The sequence below is a fragment of the Marmota flaviventris genome, chromosome 4 (assembly GCF_047511675.1).
Source record: "Marmota flaviventris isolate mMarFla1 chromosome 4, mMarFla1.hap1, whole genome shotgun sequence".
Taxonomy (NCBI): domain Eukaryota; kingdom Metazoa; phylum Chordata; class Mammalia; order Rodentia; family Sciuridae; genus Marmota; species Marmota flaviventris.
The window spans coordinates 111,870,958-111,891,162 of record NC_092501.1 but is presented as its reverse complement, the minus strand read 5'-3'; positions in this window follow the sequence as shown (position 1 = coordinate 111,891,162).

The window sequence follows — 20,205 nt, the reverse complement described above, 5'->3', positions numbered from 1 at the left end:
AGAGAGAGAATAGCCAAATTCTTAAGGAGACACTTGAGTGGTGAGGTTGCCGGTATAGATGAGGAGGCACCCATGGTTAAAGAGTGGAGGAAGGGACAGCAAAGGGAGAAAAAGAAATAACCCTGGCCGTAGGGGCTTCCTGGAAGCGTAGAGCAGATGGAGGGTCATGTGGGCGTCCCCAAAATGACCAGTCCACTGCGAGTAGGCACAGAGGGGACAGCTCGGTCATCACCGACGAAGTGAAGTCTGTGTGACCCTGTAAGGTCCAGGTCACGGGCAACCTGACGTCAGGAAAATTTTTCCGCTGGAACGAGAGAGAGTCATGGAAGGAAAGGACAGAGACCCAGCAGAACACAGTTACAGGCCAGAAGTTCAGCTTCGGGATGAACATAGCTCCGGAGTGGCGCGGCTCTGGCAGGGCGCAGCTCAAGTGGGATGCAGCTCCTGCGGAGGAGGAAGAAATTAGGGAGCCTCTCTCGTGTAAACCCAGAAGCCCCACGCCCCAAAGGGAAGCGGGTCTCCAGAGGGTCCACTGCGACCAGTGAAGGTCTTAGCGGGGTGCATTCCCTCCTCCCTACTGGGCATCAGGAGTGTGCCGGACGATCAAGGTCACGTCTCCAGCTGCTAGCCTGAAGGGAGTTGGCGAGCCGGGGAGGGGGAACTTACCTAAACCTGATCAGTGGTGAGTCCAGGGAGCCAGCGCCCAAAAAGACAGACAAGGGCGAAATGTGTTGTTGGTGACGGCAGTGGCGGAGAAGGGACTCAGTTTGTGGAGCACACCATCTCCCGGGTTTCAGCACCACAGTAAGACTGGAAGACGCCGCACCACACTACAAATGGGAGACACCACACAACACAGATCACCGAAGAGGTACCGCTTTATTACAAAAGGCTGTGTGTTTATATTGGTCTAAGGAGAGGTAGCAGGGCTAGGTAGATAACGGGTCACCCGTTTATTGGCAAGCTCTTCCATATGTCAGTTCCGGAGCCCAAGAAGTTAATTCTGATTGGGGCTAAGGCTTCCCACCAGCAGGATTTGAACATTGGCGCCAGCGGGAACGTTTCGCGCCAAAGAAAAAAAGAGGAGATAGAGGGTCATTAGGCGCCATGTTGGGGTTTTTCTCTGGGGTGCTGCTGCCATTATATGTTTTCCCAACACCCCTTTCCTTAATTCTGTAGCTGTTCTCGAACAAAAGATCACTGGTATTTATTTAGATTAGGCAAATATCAATTAGATCAATGATCATCAGTAAATGTATTTTTAAAAATACATGGAAAATTAAATACATAATCATATAATTTTAGGATGATGGATAGATATGGCTACACCTAGTCCTGAATATTTTTTTTCCCTATTAGAAAGAACTAAGATGTCAGAACCACCCGCCGACAGAGGTAGTGAAGCGCACAAGACCAGCTAGTGTCTCCGGGGCTGAGCGAGATGATGAGTGTCGCTACCTGACCCGCCACCCAGCCTGGCCAAGAATCACACCGAGTCAGGAGTTGAGTCAACCATAGAGGTGCAGCAATCTCAACTTTATTGTGTCAGGGACAATGTTATATATTGATAGGAGGGGGTAAGAAGAGACAGTAGCCAATAAGGGGCAGTTATGTCACTATCACTAAGGGCCTAGGCATATTTCAGATTAAACCACTAGGCGGGGTTAAGATCAAAAGCCTGAGTGCGGGCTAAAAGCCCGCAAACGCCAATCCATCCAGGTCACTTATACGGAAAAGCTCTGGAAGAACCCATGAGGCCACCTCAGCCAGCACCCAGTAATGGCTGCAGTCCCAAGGGAGATAAAATGTTCCAACACTAAGACATTGTACATATTTTTAAACTCTGATTCAGATATATCAAATGAAGACTTTATATTGTTAATTAACTTCTTCATATAAAATAAAAATCAGTATAATTCTGTTAATAAAAACAATTTACTTCTGAATCTGTATGATTATAGGTTTAAACTCTTCCTTGACCTGCTTTTAATTTTTGTTTTGATTTGTTTGGGTTTTGTTTTTTTTTTTTTTTTTTTTGGTCAGTTACTAAAATTCACAATTCACAATAGCTAAACTGCACAATAGCTAAATAGAAACATGATAGCTAAAGAGCAGTGCAATTCACAGTATCTAAACTGTGGAACCAACCTACATGCCCTTCAGTAGATTAATGGATTAAAAATGTGGCATATATACACAAGGGAATATTACTCAGCAATAAGAGAGAATAAAATCGTGTCATTTGCAGGTAAATAGGTGGCATTGAAGAAGATAATGCTAAGTAAAGTTAGCCAATCCTACAAAAAACAAATGCCTAATGTTTTCTCTGATATAAGGAATTTGATTCATAGTGAGGTAGGGAGGGGGAGCATGGGAGGAATAAATGAAATCTAGATAGGGTAAAGGGGTTGGAGGGGATGGGAGAGAGTATGGGGTTAGAAATGATGATGGTATGTGATGAACATCATTATCCAAAGTACATGTATGAAGACACAAGTTGGTGTGAATATACTCTAGATAAAACCAGAGATATGAAAAAAATGTACTCTATATGTGTAATATGAATTAGAATGCATTCTGCTGTTATATATAAAAAAATCAATTAAAAATCTATCATTGGTTAGGAGATGTAGCAAAAATATTTTAGAAAAAGAAAAATATTGGAAAAAAACATTAATAGCTACTTTGAACTGGTTAATTATTATTCAAGGACTGGAGATTGCTAAAAATGTACTCTCCTGAGGAATATTCAATATCTAAATTCATTATATAGTATCCTTTATAAAACTTTGTAATTTAATATCATTTTATCTAGTTAAGAATTTAAGTTGCAGATATCAATATTAGTTTGCATTAGAGGAAAAAATAGGCAATATTAAAGCATAAATTATCCCCATGGATTATTTTAATAATTTTAATATTAAATATGTATGAATTATAATACCTATATAAAAATTAGAATCTCATGGATCAATTGTATGTCAATTGCAAAAGAGCTTACTGAAAGTGTACAAATATAATTTATTATTTACATTTTGTATTTTCTTATAACATTAAGTATGCTACAATAACTTTTCTGAGTGTAATAGAATTTTGTAACTCATATAAAAGTTGCAGTAAAGTAATATGGTCATTTAATCATCTACTATCTTAATAGTAGAATATATTTCTAACTGGAATTGATCCTGTGTAGTGAGACTTGCTAAATTAAAAGTTTTCTTTTTTCCTGCGCATATCATAACAGATTTACACAATCAATGCATGCAGTAAAGAACCCCAATGAGTGCAGTTTACTTGGAATGACTCTATTTATTTGTAATTACTAGAACCAGCAGCTATCCATAGAGGAAATAAATAGAAATCATAAAGAACTCAAAGATCTGCTATTGTTTGTACATATTGAAATCAAATAGGTAACATAATCACTTATTTTATGTATTTGCTGGGAATAGATCGTATGTTATGATCTTTGAAAAAATATTGGTATATTAGAAATGAGAATAATAGATCTCTATGCTTCTGCCGAAAATTATGGTTTAGCATCTGCCACAATAATTTCTAAAGTTGGAATAGGTAGCTTGGAATTATTTTAGCCACTTTACTTTCAGATATTTTATTAGGAAATCTGTGAGGGGAACTGATATGCCATTTTCAACCTCATTTATTTCACTATTGTGTATTGTGACTACTCTCTAATTGAAATAAATTACTATTTGTAACTCATCTATAATTTATAAAGCCTAATTCTAAATTAAACTTACATTTCAGTTATTAACAGTATATGCTTATATAATATACAAATAGTAATTCCAATGAAAGAAAACAAATTATTTAATGATAAAAATAAAAGCAAATTGCATACAAATATTTTGTTTTTAATCAGTTATGTATGTATATGCAGTTATACTAATGTTATTCTTAAAGCAAATAACTAAGAGTATCTTTTATTTGTGGTATAAATACAAAAAATATGGCCTATTTTATTTATAAATACATATATCAAGCAATTTACCATCTTAACTTTTTTATTTTTCTGGGCACAAAATATCTGAACATTTTATGGGGTATGGTAGAATGTTACAGTACATTTATACATTGTATATGGATCACTCTAATGCTTAGGTTATCAACAATCACAAATATTTATTATTTTTATGAAAACATTCAAAATCCTTTCTTCTAGTTATTTTATACCTTATTTTAACTACTCTCATCCTTCTGTAACATTTTACCCATTGACTAAACTCTCTGCATATATTTAACCTTTCCTTCTTGGTATCTGATACTGACTGCTTGCTTTATTTATTTATTTATTTATTTATTTATTTATTTATTTATTGGTACTATGGATAAAACCCAGCAGAGCTTAACCACTGAACAACATCCCCAACATCCCACTCTTCTTTTTTTTTTACTTTTTAATTTTGTGTCAGTGTCTTGCTAAGTTGTTTAGGGCCTTGCTAAATTGCTGAGGCTACCTTGGAACTTGTGATCTTCTTGCCTCAACCTCCTGAGTTCCTGGGATTACGTGCATTACAGGAGTGCTATCACTGTGCCCAGATTGCTGTCTACTTCTATAAGTGCAGTTTTTTAGACTTCACATAGGAGTAAAGTCATCTTAAGGATGTGTAAGTGTACAGCTCAGCAGCATCTCATACATCCCCACTTTTATGCAACTGTCTCCAACATCTACCTTTATAATTCCTTTCATCTTGCAAATCTGAAACTCTGTGCCCATTGAACAATAACTCCCCATTCTATCTTGCCCCGTGTCCCTGGAAAAAAACATTGTACACTCTGTGTCTCTTATTTTCACAACTCCAAGTGTTTCAGACAATTGGAGTTACACAGCATTTTGTGTGTGTGTGTGTGTGTGTGTGTGAGAGAGAGAGAGAGAGAGAGAGAGAGAGACTGAGAATCTAGCGTATTCACTTAGCACAGTGTCCTCAAGATTTTTCCATGTTGTAATACATCTCAGAGTGTATTTAAAGATGAATAATATTCCATTTCATATACATTCATTTGTAAATGGATTTTTGAGCTGTTGACATGTTTCAGCTATGGTGAATAATGCTGTTCTGAACATGGTTATGAAGATTTCTCCTTGATGTTTGGCTGTTAAGTCTCGAGTACATATACAGAACTGGAATTGATACATCCTATGGTAAATCAAGTTTTCACTTTTGATGTACCACTGCACACCGCATTTATATCACTTCACATTCCCTAAATAAAGATTTTCAAATTTTAATGATGTTTTCAACGAATCAATTTTATATTTCTCTTTTCCTAGTTCCTTAAGTTTTTATTTTTTCAAATTTTTTTTCTATATCTGTATCATTTATTTTAACCCTATTCCAAATTCCTCATGTCTAGTTTTTTTTTTTTTTTCCAGTAGCTTTAGGCAAATGATTACATGATTGATTAAAAATACACACACACAAACACACACACATCAAGAGGTACATACAGGTGTGTGTGTGTGTGTGTGTGTGTGTGTATGAAACAAACAGTTACAACTATAAATTTCTCTGTAAACACTATTTAAGCTGCATTCTATAAGTTTTGATATGCTGTGTGTTTTTATTTTCATTCTTCTGAAATTATTTTCTAAAATCTATTTTGATTTCTTCTTTGTTGTATTAGCAATTTAGGACTGTGTTCATATCCAGATATTTGTCAGTTTCCCAGAATTCTTTATGTTGTAGTAGTCTAACTTATTTCCTTGTGTTCAGAAGCCATACCTATATTACTTCAAATATTTTGAACTTATTAAGTCTTATTTTATGACTAGCATGTGCTCTATCATGGAGAGTTTCATATGTGCTTAAGAAAATATGTAGTCTGCTCTTATGAGTAGCTAGTTCTATCAGATGTGTTAAGTCTGGTTTGTTTATGATGATATTCATTTTTTCTATTTCCTATTTGTCTTCTGCTCTGATTGTAGGTGTATGCATCTGTGTTCATAACTGCTTTATCTTCTTAGTGGATTGACCCAGCAGAAGGAGAACAATTGCCTCATTTTGAAGAGTACAAAAAAAAAAAGAAAAAGTTCTGTTGTGTCAATGGCTGTAACTGACTCATGTTTCCATCACTGTGAAGAAAGAATTAAACAAATTTATCTCACTGGAAATAAATCATATAAAATTGGAACATATCTGGTAAGTTTATATGTGTATGAGAAGACTACAAACAACCACTAAAAATATCTAAAAATATAGTAAAAAATTATCAAATATAACACTGAAAACTATTTACATGTTAACTATTACACAGTAATGGGGAGAGAGATGTGACATGACACATAAAGAAAAAATAAATTTAAATGACACATGAAAATCCAGCTTTGTGTATAAATGATCAAACATACAATATTTATGTATAGATGAAGCCCCTTTAAATTTAAAGACTAAAACAGATGGAATGTGAAAAGTTTGAAGATAAAAATACTTCCTTAAGTTTTAATACTAGGTTACTGATTTGAAAATTTTTGTGTTTTAAAATATAAGCATTTATACTTGTTATTTAATGTTATATTCCGTTTATTGAGTTCCATAATTTTTGCTATATCATTTTCATTTTATCTGTTGAAGATTTTCTAATTTCCCTTTTGATTTATTATTTGATCTACTTGTTATTTAAAAGTCTGTAATATAACTTCCATAAATTTGTTAATTTTCCTGATTTACTTCTGTTACTGATTTCTAACTTCATTCCATTCTGGTAGGAAAAGATAATTTGTATGATGTCTATTTTCTCATATGTTTTAAGAACATATGATCCTTAAAATTTGGATTACACACTACATTTCTATAAAAATAATTTTTAGGAGTAGGTTACAAGTTATTCTATATTAACAAAATGTGGTGGGTTATTGCAATAACTACTAGTGTACAACAAATATTTTCAAACTTAAAATCCTAAAATTACCATTTTTCCTTACTCAAAATATTGTACACTTTTTTGTTGGGGATGGGGGGATCAGCTGGGTAGTTCATGTTTAAGACTTTTCATGAAGTTATAGTCAAATGTTAGTGGAGGCTACATGTATCTGAAGAATTATCTAATATAAATTTCCGAGATTGTTCATTCATGTGTCTGGCAGATGATATCAGCTGTCAAGCATTAAGCCAATCTGGGATATTTGATGACATGGCCATTCACGGAATCTCACCTTGTGGTTTCAGGCTTTCTCATAGCATGGTGATTTCTTAGTAATCAAACTTCCTGAAGTGTAGCTTAGGGCTGTACAGAAAGTTTTCTCATGAATGAAGTGAAAGTTCTATTGCCTTTTATGAACAAGTCTCTGAAATTAAATAATGAAACATCCACAGGACTTCATTGACTTATAAAGTCACAAGTTCATCTATCCTCAGAGTGTTGTCTGGGGAAGTGGTACAAACCTCCCATTTCAAAAGAAATACCTACCATTGAAGCCTTTTCCCTACTTTTTTTGTTTTGTTTTATTTGTTTGTTTTGGTCAACAATCACATGCTGAAAATTATATATATATATATATATATATATATATATATATATATATATATATATATATATTAGGATTTATTAAAAGCAGAATAATTTGCATATTTTACAATCTGAGCAACTGGGATTTGAGTTTATGTACTTGCATTTAAATAGAGTGAAATCTACATATCAATCTTTCAAAAGGAACAGCATGTAGGCGTGACAATGATCTCATTATGACCTTGTCATATATGTCTTAAAAAATAGGTGGAAATGTTAAAAATATCAGTCAGTTCAAAAAGGAATTGATATGATATTTGGAAATATCAAAACATTTGGGCCTGAAGGAATCTAATTTTTCATTGTTATAATAAAATGTATAAAAAAGATGTTTTGGTGATTAAGTTTACTAAAATTATAAAGAATATATTTTTCCATGAAACATCAAATTCTGAAAAAGAATGCCAAATATATTCACCAGATAAAAGGAGTACAGTTGGGGTGTGATGAAAGAGTTGGTTAGGAAGGAAAAAGATAAAAATTCCAAAATCAGTTACCTCATTTCCTCTTCGGAAGAAAAGAAAAAAACCTCATTGCTAACTTTTGGGGAAATCAATCAAGAAGATTTCTGTAGAAATCATAAGAACATATTCCTTCTTGATCTCATTTGCAGAATGATTATAAATATAACTATTCTATCATTTTACTAGTTTACGTTAAACTTCAAATCCTCATTTTGAGGACATATCTATAATATTTTTTTAAATTATACACATTTATAAAGTACACATATATTAAGTATAGAGGTACTCAAATTTGAATTGGATTTGTGCCTACAGACCTAGGAGATCTTGTCTTTCAAAGCACATAGGGAAAAATGATTGAAAAATGTATTTTGATTGAAACTAGGGAACACTAATAATATTCAATGATTTTTTTTCAAACCTATACATCTCTGATGTCATTGTTCCACTTTAATGAATACCTAGTTGATAATAGTAAGAAACAAATATCTTCTTGTCAGATGTGTGACAATTAAGACATTTTAGCAACACAATGGATGAAAAGTCCATGATTTATTGCTTTCTTCTAAAGCATATCTATAATATTTATAGACATTAGAAAATTCCTACATATGAGACTGATATTTTTCCTACTGATCTATGGCCACATTTAAATACTATAAATCTGAATATTTTAGGATCCTTAATATCATTGTCAATATTCAAATTCAAATATCAACAAATGTGAAATTTTCATTTTAAAGAAAAACCTAATCATTTCATTTTCCCACTTAAATTTTTCTTTTCTTGAGAAAATGTTCAAACTTTCAATAAATCTAAGACTTTCACACTTTTATCACATCCAGAACTACATTGCAGTTTCCAGAAAGTTTTGTGATTTTGCTTGTTTCAGGGTATAGAATGAGCTGCTGCCCTTGATGCCTTCCCTTGAGTTATTTTCCTGAATAACTACCTTTTGTTGTTTATGTCAACAATTGTCCTATATATCATTCTTAAAACTTTCTTTTTACCCTTTAAGGTAGGGTGAAGTGCCACTTCATTCTGTTTCCATGACAACCCATAAAAGTGGCTATGGTAAAATCATGATTTTCTAAACCATACTAGCTTGGTTTTAACATAGAAAATTTCAAATTTGTATCAGAGCCTTCCTATACAATTCAGCCAATCATATTCAATCATTTAAATATTTATTTATTATTTTCAAAAGGTCTAAAATTAGAAAAACTCTTCTGCTAATGTCACAGCCAATATTCTGATTCCTAGAATGTGCTCATCCAGCTAAGTAACATTGTAATGAAATAAAATATAACATTTCATTTTATATTGATGTGTATCTTGTATGACTAATTCAATATTCTACAAATCTTTTGTTTCATATATAATGTATATCACATTCTTCATGGCTATACATACATAAATGTAAAGTATGTCAGTTATCTCATCTACTGGAGAAAATAATATTTCCTTATTTATTATTATAAATCTTCTGCATCAGAATGTTTCTCAAATTGATTGGTCCTGTGCTTTAAACATGGCCCTCAATGAATATTTGCTGAATTAAATCAAATCAAATTGAATATGGGTCAGTTGTCAGGTTTCATAATGTCATTCTTCCATTCAGAAGAAGTTCAGATGGAGAGTCAGTTTCTTCAAACCTGTATTCAGAATGAGGTGACAACAGAGGTTATAAATTTCTCATGAAAATGATATTATTGTGTAAAAGCAGGGTTTTTTTTTTATCTTAGTCTACATGTATTAATTTATAGCAGTTTTCAGTCCAGAAGAATATATGGAACTTTTAATCTCAACCAATTTTTATTTCCATCATCTTCTGCTGAGAACAACTGTCACATTATATAGTTTTGGTCAAGAAGTCAAATCTACAATTACCATTACTAGTTATCATACAACTCAGAGCAGTAGATTGATGGACTTATAGAAGGTCAACATTATATTAAGACTTCAACAAGAAGCTCTGAAACAAAGATCTGTCTAGAAGAATCACTTTTCAGAAAGCAGTGGTCTAATAAAATTTTAAAGGTTCTTATATGTATGGAGTTTAAACTTTAGAATATATGTGCTGCTGACAAGTGAAAATCTTCAAATTCTGTGACTTTAAATTCTATCTTTAAATATAGCAATGATCCAACAATTTAACATTCTGTATTAATTTGCTGTGCTAAAATAATTGTTCTCATTTAAAATTCAATACATATATAAGGGAGTATAATTAAAGACTTTTCTTTTGTTCATAAAACTGCTAAAGGTCAATTGATTAGTTAATCCAATAGGTGTTTTCTTCAATATTTGTTGGTGAATAAATTATATTATTCATTTTATTTTATCATCCTTTTGTAGATAAAGGCACAAAAGAAAAATTTGATCTGGACATAGTTTCCCATTTTGAAAACATATATCTCTTTAATGAGTTCCAGTTTGGTAGTTTAATGGTTTATATAGTGTTTTGAAATGTCATTGAATTACATTAATATTTTTATATGCTATTTGTTTCAATACCAACTACTTAAGTTGTCATTCTGTATGCACATGGCTTACTGAAAGATTACTATTAATTTTAAAAAAAATAAGAATCCTAATTTTGACATATAATTTGCTAGAGATGCTTTAAATGCTTTATCCAATACATTTTAAAGTTCTTTAAAGGTTTTTAAAAGGATTTTGGTCACTGTCAGCTTTATGCAATTGTGCATGTTGCTAGCTATTTTTCTGTGACAGTTTAGTAAAACATATTTTAATAAATGTTAAGAGACATTAAAATTAACTTGGGATACCTAGTTTTGAAGTTTTATTATTGTTTCATTTTAAAGCATGCAATTTAAATATAATGTGAGACTAAATATAATGTTTGACTGGAAAACTATAAATTTGAATAGATATAAGTAACTACAGAGTTGAATTCTTGAGATTAGGCTGTCTTCTAACAAAAGCCTACAAATTGGTATGTAAGGGTCCGGCGAAGCATTGGAGAAAGAGACCACCAGGAGACCACTCATGCAATTGGCAGAAGGGGATTTATTGATCCAGCATGCTGGGGCTCCGTGCCCACTCAAGAAGGGAGAACAGCCCAGAGCCCAGAGTTGGGGTTGTGCAATGCTTAAGTACACTTTTTGGGGAGGGCGGGACTTTACATACATCACAGTCTCCTTTAACAAATCATCATACACCGTGGGAAAATCAAACAACAACTCTGAGACATGATTAGTACATTCATTGGCGGGAACAGGTCAGGCTGGAGTGATAGGTCATTCCTAAGGAGGGGGTTACATTCAAACTGATTGGTCCAGGCCCTGCAATGCCTATGTGCAAGATAGCACAGGGCCCTAGGCTATTAATCAACTAAATGGCCAGTAGGGCATTGTCTTAACTGCCTCAGGAATTTCTGGGTGTAGCAGAGGAACTTAACAATACCTAGACCTTCACTTTTTAACTCAGGCCTTGCAGCTTAGGAACTTTACAATGCCCGGTCTTTTACATTTTAACTCAGGCTTTGCAGTTTAGAAGCAGCTTAGAAACTTTACCCTTTCAGGTAATGTGTAAGAATTGAGGAATGTGGTGATGATATGATAAAGGAAATATCAAATATTATGTTCTTGAGTGACTTTTCCTAAAAAAAAATATGTAATGCTGAAGCTTTTAGCAATATTTGTTCAACCAGAAGAAACCTAGGGCATTTACTTGGGTTGATTCTCCAACTTTTGCCAATAATATGATTATGCCTATGATTGTGGGTATGTGATAGAGGTAAAGAATAAACTTTCAGCATAAAGAAAGAATGTAAAATTCTACAAAACTGACTTCTGTGAGTTCGGTGATTGCATCATAATATTTATAGTAGATTCAATCCATGAATTAATATTCAAAAGTTTGATTCCTTATTTAAATAATAGTCTGGAGTGATGAGAAATTTAAAAAAATGAATTCTTTCTAAAGCAATATTAGCCTTCAAAAACTGGATAGTGTCTTATATCATGTATCTATATCTCATATTATGGGAATTTGATTACAACTATGTTCCCTAAAGAAGTGAATGATATTTACTAAGGTTATAGCTCAGTGATAGAGTGCTTATCTAGAATATGTGATGCACTCAGTTTGAACCTCACCAACACATTAAAAAAGTAAATAAAATACAGATATTGTGTCCATCTAAAATTATTTTTTAAAAAAGTGAATGATAGTATCTGAATTGGCCATGATGCAAAGTAAGGAGAAAAATGGAGAAATGTTAACATGTTAATAAGAAAATTAAAAATGAGTTAATAATGGGAATAGCATGGCTGGTGGAAGAAAATCCTCATCATTATACAAAATACATGTATGAAGATGTGAATTTGGTATCAACATACTTTATATAGAAACATAGATATGATAATTTGTGGTATAAAGGTGTATTAAGAATTGTAACTCGAAAAAAAAGAAAGCTCATTTATAATGGCATAATTTGGCATGAACATACTTTATATGCAGAGTTACAAAAAATTGTGCTGTGGATGGATAATTATGTGTAATGCATTCCACTATTGTCACGTATGTAAGAAATTTTTTAAAAAAAGAGTTAATAAACATTTACTCTGTATGTTTGGTTCCCTAGGGGAATTCTAGATCCTCTCTATCTTTCTAAAGGATAACTATGTAGTAAGTTATTCCTCAGCTCTTCTTTATTTTGGTTTATCTCCTGGTATAAAAGCTGAAAACAAACATGGGATCCAATAATGTCTAAATATGTTTTCTAATATACAAACTTAATTTGGCCATATATATATTTATGGTTCTAAAGTTTGAATGTTGATTATCCCCCATAGGACAATATATAAAATTTTGGTCCCTAGGATGGTTGTATTGGGAAGTACTATAGACCTTTAATAGATGGGGCTTAATGGGACATTCTTGGGTCCTTGAATATTTGCCTCAAATTCTCACACTGGGATGTGGGACCCCTCTGGTCCTCTTCTCTCTCATTACACTAGTTCAGGATATGAGTGATTTCCTACTGTGCACACTCCCACCATGGTGTGTCTACATACTACACCCTTATCTCCACCCTTATAAACTAAGCCAATGAAGGCACATTGTCTTTAAAATTCAAAACTGTTAAGTAGTTAATGACTTTAGGAAATTTTACTAAAGTGAAAATGAAGTTTAAAACATTAGTGTATGAGGACAAGGATGAATAAAAATAGAGTAAACAAATATATTAAATTTTAGATGATACAAGATTTGATGTAATTATGTAGAAGACTTGCAAGCAGTGATCCAAGTTATTAAAGTAAATGAATAAGGCTTCTCTTACCAAAAAAGACTTAACACTTAAATGCTAAGATCTTGCTTAAGGCTGAGAATTTGATGACAAGTAAAATTCCACAAGATGAACAAAAGACTAATCATTCACTGTTCCTTTTGTTACAAACCAATTAGGCCTCTTGACAGAAGACAGCTAGAAACACAGCAGGAAGAATTCTTAAGTATATTTGGGTGATCACTTGGAAAAAAAAATCTTCTTTTGCTCTTGTCACCTTATAAGGAAAGCCCATGGGTTTATTTGTTCTCAAAGCAAACTTTAATTCTGTACTTTTGAATATGAAGTTGAAGGGACTTAAATAAGAGGCCAAGCTCACTAGCATTTCAGAGAACCATCCAAGAAGAAAATCAAGAAAGCAAATCACTTTCACAAAGAAAGTTGAAAGGAACAGAGACAACTTAGAGTTCAGTAATGGACTAAAACAAATTAAAAAAAAACAAAACAAAAAAAAAACATTTGTGCCATAAGAAATAAAAAACAACTCTAACAAAAATGTTTTAATTAAACTTCTAACTGCTACATAGAATAAAAAAAATTGTAGATGTCAATAGAGTAATATGAAGTTTAGATACGTGCATATATGTATAGTTTTTAAATCAAGTTAAACAGATCTGTTTTTTCTTACATTTATAATTTCTTTATGGTAAACTATTTGAATCTTTTTTTCTAGCTTTCGAAAATGTGCAGTGCATTTTATTATCTATAATCACCATAGTATTCATTAGCACAACAGAACTAGACAATGGGAAATCTATACTAAACAATTAAGAACATATAATTTTCAAATCCGTTAATACAGATAGAAAAAGTTAATTTCAAGGAGAATTCCTTGTGCTGATGATAAATCTACTGCCTCTACAGAAATAAAATGACGCAACTACTATGAAGCAAGAGTATGATGTACTATTACAATATGTATGCATGAAAGAATCACCTTTAGTAGTCACTAAAATTATAGATCAATACTGTAAAATCATGACAAAAAAACTATCTGAATGATATTGTAGAGATCAGTAAGAGTCTATTAATCAGATTAATTTTTTTTACAAAATTGAAAAATACAAATTAATTAGTGTTAGTAAGAACTTGGCATAGGCAATGCCATTTTGAAACATTTTCCAATTTAGAATAGGAGTCACCTGAGTGTCATTGTACTCAGACCAACCTAACTCCCAGAAAATACTCCATCATCATGCAAAAAAAAAAAAAAAAAAAAGAAAACCTCAAACAGTACCTTATCATCATACAAAGAAATAAAATTGTAATTTGAAACAGAAATCCTAAAAAGCACCTTGTTTGATGGGAAGCAGTAATACATCAAATAGATATAAAGACCATGAGGAGAACCCCCTAGCAACAACCTAATTGCAAAAATTTCTCCACTCTCTCACTCCTCTATGTACCCCAGGTTGTAAACTGAAGATGGGTCTCAGTATTCACTGGGCCCACCTCTACAGGTTTGTCCCAAATAAACCTGTGTTACTAATAAGCCCATCTTCTATTTCCTCCTTTTGTTTCTTTCTTGATAATAATAAAAAAAGATAAAATTAATTTTCAGAAATAATAATATTTTTATGAAAAGTAAAAATGTAATGCAGGTTTAAACAACAAATTCCATGCATCAAAAGGGAATCAGCAAACTAGAAAATAAAGCAGATAAAATTATATCCTACATTGGAGTGCTAAAGATATTTTACATACACAATCACATACACATTTTAATCTTGTTAAGACATTTGAAATCTTGAATTAGGGAGTTCAGCAACAGTTCATATTTAATTTTAAAATAAAATATACATGGATTAGGACATAACTAATTAGTGTGAGGAAATATTTTCACATTTATGAAACACTTTGAAGGAAAAAAAAATATGACAATTTGACAGTCCAGGTGATGTCTTATGAAACTAATGGTAGATTCAGAAAGAACTACAGATAATGCATAAAGAAGTAGAGAGCAATGAAGTAAATCAAGACAATTTCTCAGGATTGCTATAAACTATCAAGGATTAAAAGGGATTATTTAATGTTGAATCTCCTGGGGAGAAAGAGTATTAGTAAATAAAATATTTTATAATATTTCATATATTAGATTATAGTTTTTCATCTTAATAATGAGATTGTAAATTTTTGTCCTAATACAAAATTTAATAAATTTTGTAACTTAAATAATTATTTGAATATAATCAGAAAAAAATTTAAGTGAATGTTGTTATTAATGTCTATCAATAAGTACAATGACACCAACTTAACAAAGGCAGTAACTGTAAGGTATCTCTGGATTCTGGCAATGAATACATCCCACTCCATGTTGTTTCTTTCAGTGAAGTTATAGAGTGAGGAACAGGAAAGAAGAAGAGCAACTCAATGGAAATGTAATCTTTGTCAAAAATAGAATAGCTCATCTTTTCATGGAAAGGATCATTAACATTTTTGTCAGTATAGTTTTAAGGGACCTTTCCAAAAGTATTCCTTATAATTGATGAGCTGTCATTGGTGGTATAATAAAGATTAAAAAGTTCAGAAATTGAAGCTGAAAACATTTTTTTTTCCAGCTGAATAAAATGTCAAAGATGAGAAAGGCTTTTAACCTCCTCATGTGTCCTTGATATAGTTCAGAATTTAGCTTTAATATTTGTTTATCTCAGTATTCTTTATTGGCTGAAAATAAAGGATAAGGCTTTTTTTTTTCAAGGAAATCATCTTATTTATATGTTGAAAGCATGAGAAATTGGAAGGAATACTACTGATTCTGTCAAGCAAAAATATAATCCCTGAATAGTCTGATAGTTACCTTAGACTGCACCTCCATTTGTCATATTAAAAAGCATCTATGTAGAACAGACTTAATAAATTAAGGGAAAACAATGCTTATCTAGGAAGACACCAGAGCATAAAATAATATGCTTATAAATAAAGAGAATCTCAGTTTTCCTCTATTTAAATTTAGGAACAGATAATCATTTAATTTTTTAAATCTTTTGCCCTGGGCATTGCATCCAGTCTCCTCCAGAATAGAGCTGTCTACTTTTATGTAGCATCATTTGTAAGGTATCATTATAGTGGGGCATTCTAATTTTTTTCTTTTTATAAAAAGATGATTCTTCTTATAGATTATGCCCTCTCTTCTTCCGTCTCTGATGAAATACAGATTAAGTAGATTCTATCATTCAAATTACAATTTCACAAAATAATATAATATCTTATTTTGTTCTTCTTCCATATTCAGTGTTAACTCCACCCATAACTTTCAATCATTTTTCTGTGACACAATTTTGTTATTTAATATACTGCATGTACTTCACAGCAAAAATTCTTACTTATCAATATTTACCTAATAAGTAATTTCCAAAACTGAATAATTCTATTTTAACTAAGTTCAGAACTAACAAAGAGTACATTAGGAGTGTTCTATCTTGTGTTTCTTAGGCACACAATTGTGTCCCAACTATTAAGTTGGCTATTAAGCAATTTTTTGTGTGACTGTGTGACTATTAAGAAATTTTTTCTCTATAAGTTTTCAAAGAAATTAAATTTAATTTCAAATCTTAAACTTTCATTTTTCTACATCTAAATATTGAATGTATTCAATTATTTTAGCTTCTATTTTATATGATTTCAAAAGTCTTATAACTTTTGGAAAAAAATACATCTATATACTTTGATAAACATTTTCAGTACCTTATCCAATTATCTACAAGAAGATAGAGACTGTTTGATGATTTTAAGCGGATGTGTTTTGTATATCTTTGTTGTAGTGGTAGTGATTGTGTTTTTATGATGTTCTTTGCTATGCTAGATTTTGAAATCCCTGTCAGTAGGAAATGTGTTTAAATATCTAAGATATTTAACCTACAAAACAAAATTGTTTATCAAATAATATAGGGATGAATAAACAAATAAATTTATTTGCAAATTATGTACTCATAATTTACTCATTTATAAATAAACTTATATTAATTCATTTTACTTGAGTTTCAAATTATGTTGCTTATTGTATACATTGATTGAATACATTTATTAAGTAACTTGGCTTACACTTTAATCCTACAGTACACTAGTCCATTCATTTAAACTATACATCCTTAATATTATTGACTCAAAATATGTGAAAATAGATATTTCATTATGTCTATCAGTAAATCAAATGATGAGGAACTGGGGAAAGACAAAGATATGAAAAAAGAAGTAGATATAAGAGTGCCATATATTACATTTATATCCTTATCTTATTTCTCACCGAAAAAAATATTGACATTGAAAAGTTTGATTTTAACATTCAGAATCACTTGTACTCATAAACTGTGTTAAACTCCCTCAGGTTCAACACCACAGTGAAGTCAGGAATTTCAATTTTCCAGGAGAAAACTTCATATTATTTATATATTTAAATTTAAATTTAAATATAAATATATAAATAATATGAAGTTTTACTTTTATATATATGTAAATAAAAGTAAAATTTTCTGCCAATGCAGGTGCTACCTTGCAAAAATTTTCATTAAGTTGATAAATAAAATTTATTCTCATGGTTTATGAGTCACATTTTGACCTTAAAATGATTTCACATGAATTAGAGATAAATTCTTAATTGAAAATTTATTTATACTAATTTTGAATTTTAAATGTTCTTTTAAATATACTTGTATTTTCTTATCATTTAAATTACTTTTTGTAATGTAAATTTAATCAGTTAGTATATAGAAAACTATTAAACAAAATAATTAGCATGTTTTCATTAAAAGTTATATTACTGCTAAAGAAACATGGTATAAATAGGTCAACTCCAAACATGTGTTTATTAAATAATCCATTTAAATTATCTTAATATTAGAGTTTCAGTGATTCACATATGGCCTTAAAATTATACTTAACATTGCATTTAGAATTTTACTACGACCTATGTTTCATTTACCTCATATATGGGTAATAATTTAACTGGAAATTGAGTCTCATGTATGCTATTAGTTTTATATTATTGTCATAATAATTTGTTACAAACTCAGTGGTTTAAAATAGTACACATTTATTAGCACACAGTTTTGTAACTCAGAAATCCCACACAAGTTACACTGGCTATCATAAAAGGACTAAAAGAGCTATGTTCCTCTCAGTAGGCTCCTAGGGAATGCATTTCCTTGTCCCTTCCAGCTTCAGAGTACTTCACACATTTCTGGCCTCCTGAATAATATTCTTCTAGCCAGATAGTGTCTCTCTCTCTAACACTGCTTTAGTATTCATAGCTCTTTTTCTGAAAACAGCTGGAAAAGTCTCTTAATCCATTTGTGATGCTATAACACTATGCTTTTAGACTGGGTGATTTATGAATAATAGAAATTTATTTCTCACAGTTTTCAGGATTGAGAAGTCTAAGATCAAGGTATCAACAGAGTCTGTGTTTGGTGAGAATTTGCTTCATTGAATGTGATGCTTGACTGCATTCTGACAGGGAAGAAGCGATTAGGGTGTGTCCTTTGACTTTGAAATAAGGTCAACCATTCATTCATGAGAGGTCCATGAATTTTTTCAGGATTTAATCATCCTAAATGGCCCACCTCTTAATATTCTTACATTGTTTATTAATTTTCAACCAATGAGTTCTGTGAGGACACATTCAGACTGCAATGGATTCTCCAATGTGATTAAATGGATGCTTTTGGATAATCCAGGACTATCTCCCCATCTTGAGGTTAATAATCTTAAACTTATCTGGAAAATCCTTTCTACCATGTAAGGTAACATAGTCATATGTTTCTGGAATCACCATATGGATATTTCTGGAAGGGTTTTTTGTTGTTGTTGTTGTTCTCCAACTAAACACAATATTTATTATAGTTTTTATTTTTTTAGATAGAGAGAGAGATTTTTTTAATATTTATTTTTTAGTTTTCGGTGAACACAACATCTTTATTTTTATGTGGTGCTGAGGATCGAACCCAGTACTCCGCGCATGCCAGGTGAGCGCATTACTGCTTAAGCCACATACCCAGCCCCAATTATAGTTTGTTTTCACTGGATTCATTTTTTTTAATTCTTTTTGAAGTAGTATTGAGGATTAAAAAAAAAAAAACTGTACATTTTTAAAAACATTGCCACTAAGTGGATGATGAAATCTTTATAAAATTTAGCAGGTGATATGTAAAAAAAGGAATGTAGAAAAATGGGGTTTTATTTCAGGAGGAATATTTTAAATTATATACATTCAAGGATTTTAAATGACTTCAGGTTAAATCTCATTAGACTATAATAAGAGTAATAATTGAAAAAAAGTAAGCAATAAAATATATAAAAGTTAACATTTTGAAAAGCTGGTATAAAATAAACATTACATTGGAAACTACAAAATTCACAGTATATACATATTCATTTATCTCTTCATATACAGAACATTGTTTATTGGGACTTTGATACTTGTATTATCTGAAGAATAATGAAAAATTTTAGGAATCCTGTATTTCTAACACAAATTTCCTTCTTTTAGAACATTCACAATAGTGAGATGTACAGAAAAGTTAATACATTTCATTAATGATATAACAGGTGTAATAGATTAAATATGCATAGCTTATTATCCAAAAATGTGAGCACAGGTGGTCATTTTCATGGGGTGGCAAATAAGATAGAAATTAGAGTTGTTCTCAAGGCAATGTGCTGTTATAATAAGTGTTGTAATAAGGTACAAGCTTCTTATACAAAAATCTTGTTGATATTTGGTTTTCTGTGACCTATCAGGGTACTGAACATGTAATTGGTACTTAAAACATGTTTTGTACTTAAATGAGGAGATGATTCATGTTGTAGAAAGGATTAATGTTGACTAATTAATTAACATTGTTTCCAAGATCCTAAATACATACTTCATATTTCTGAAAGTAATGATCATATGTGGAAAAG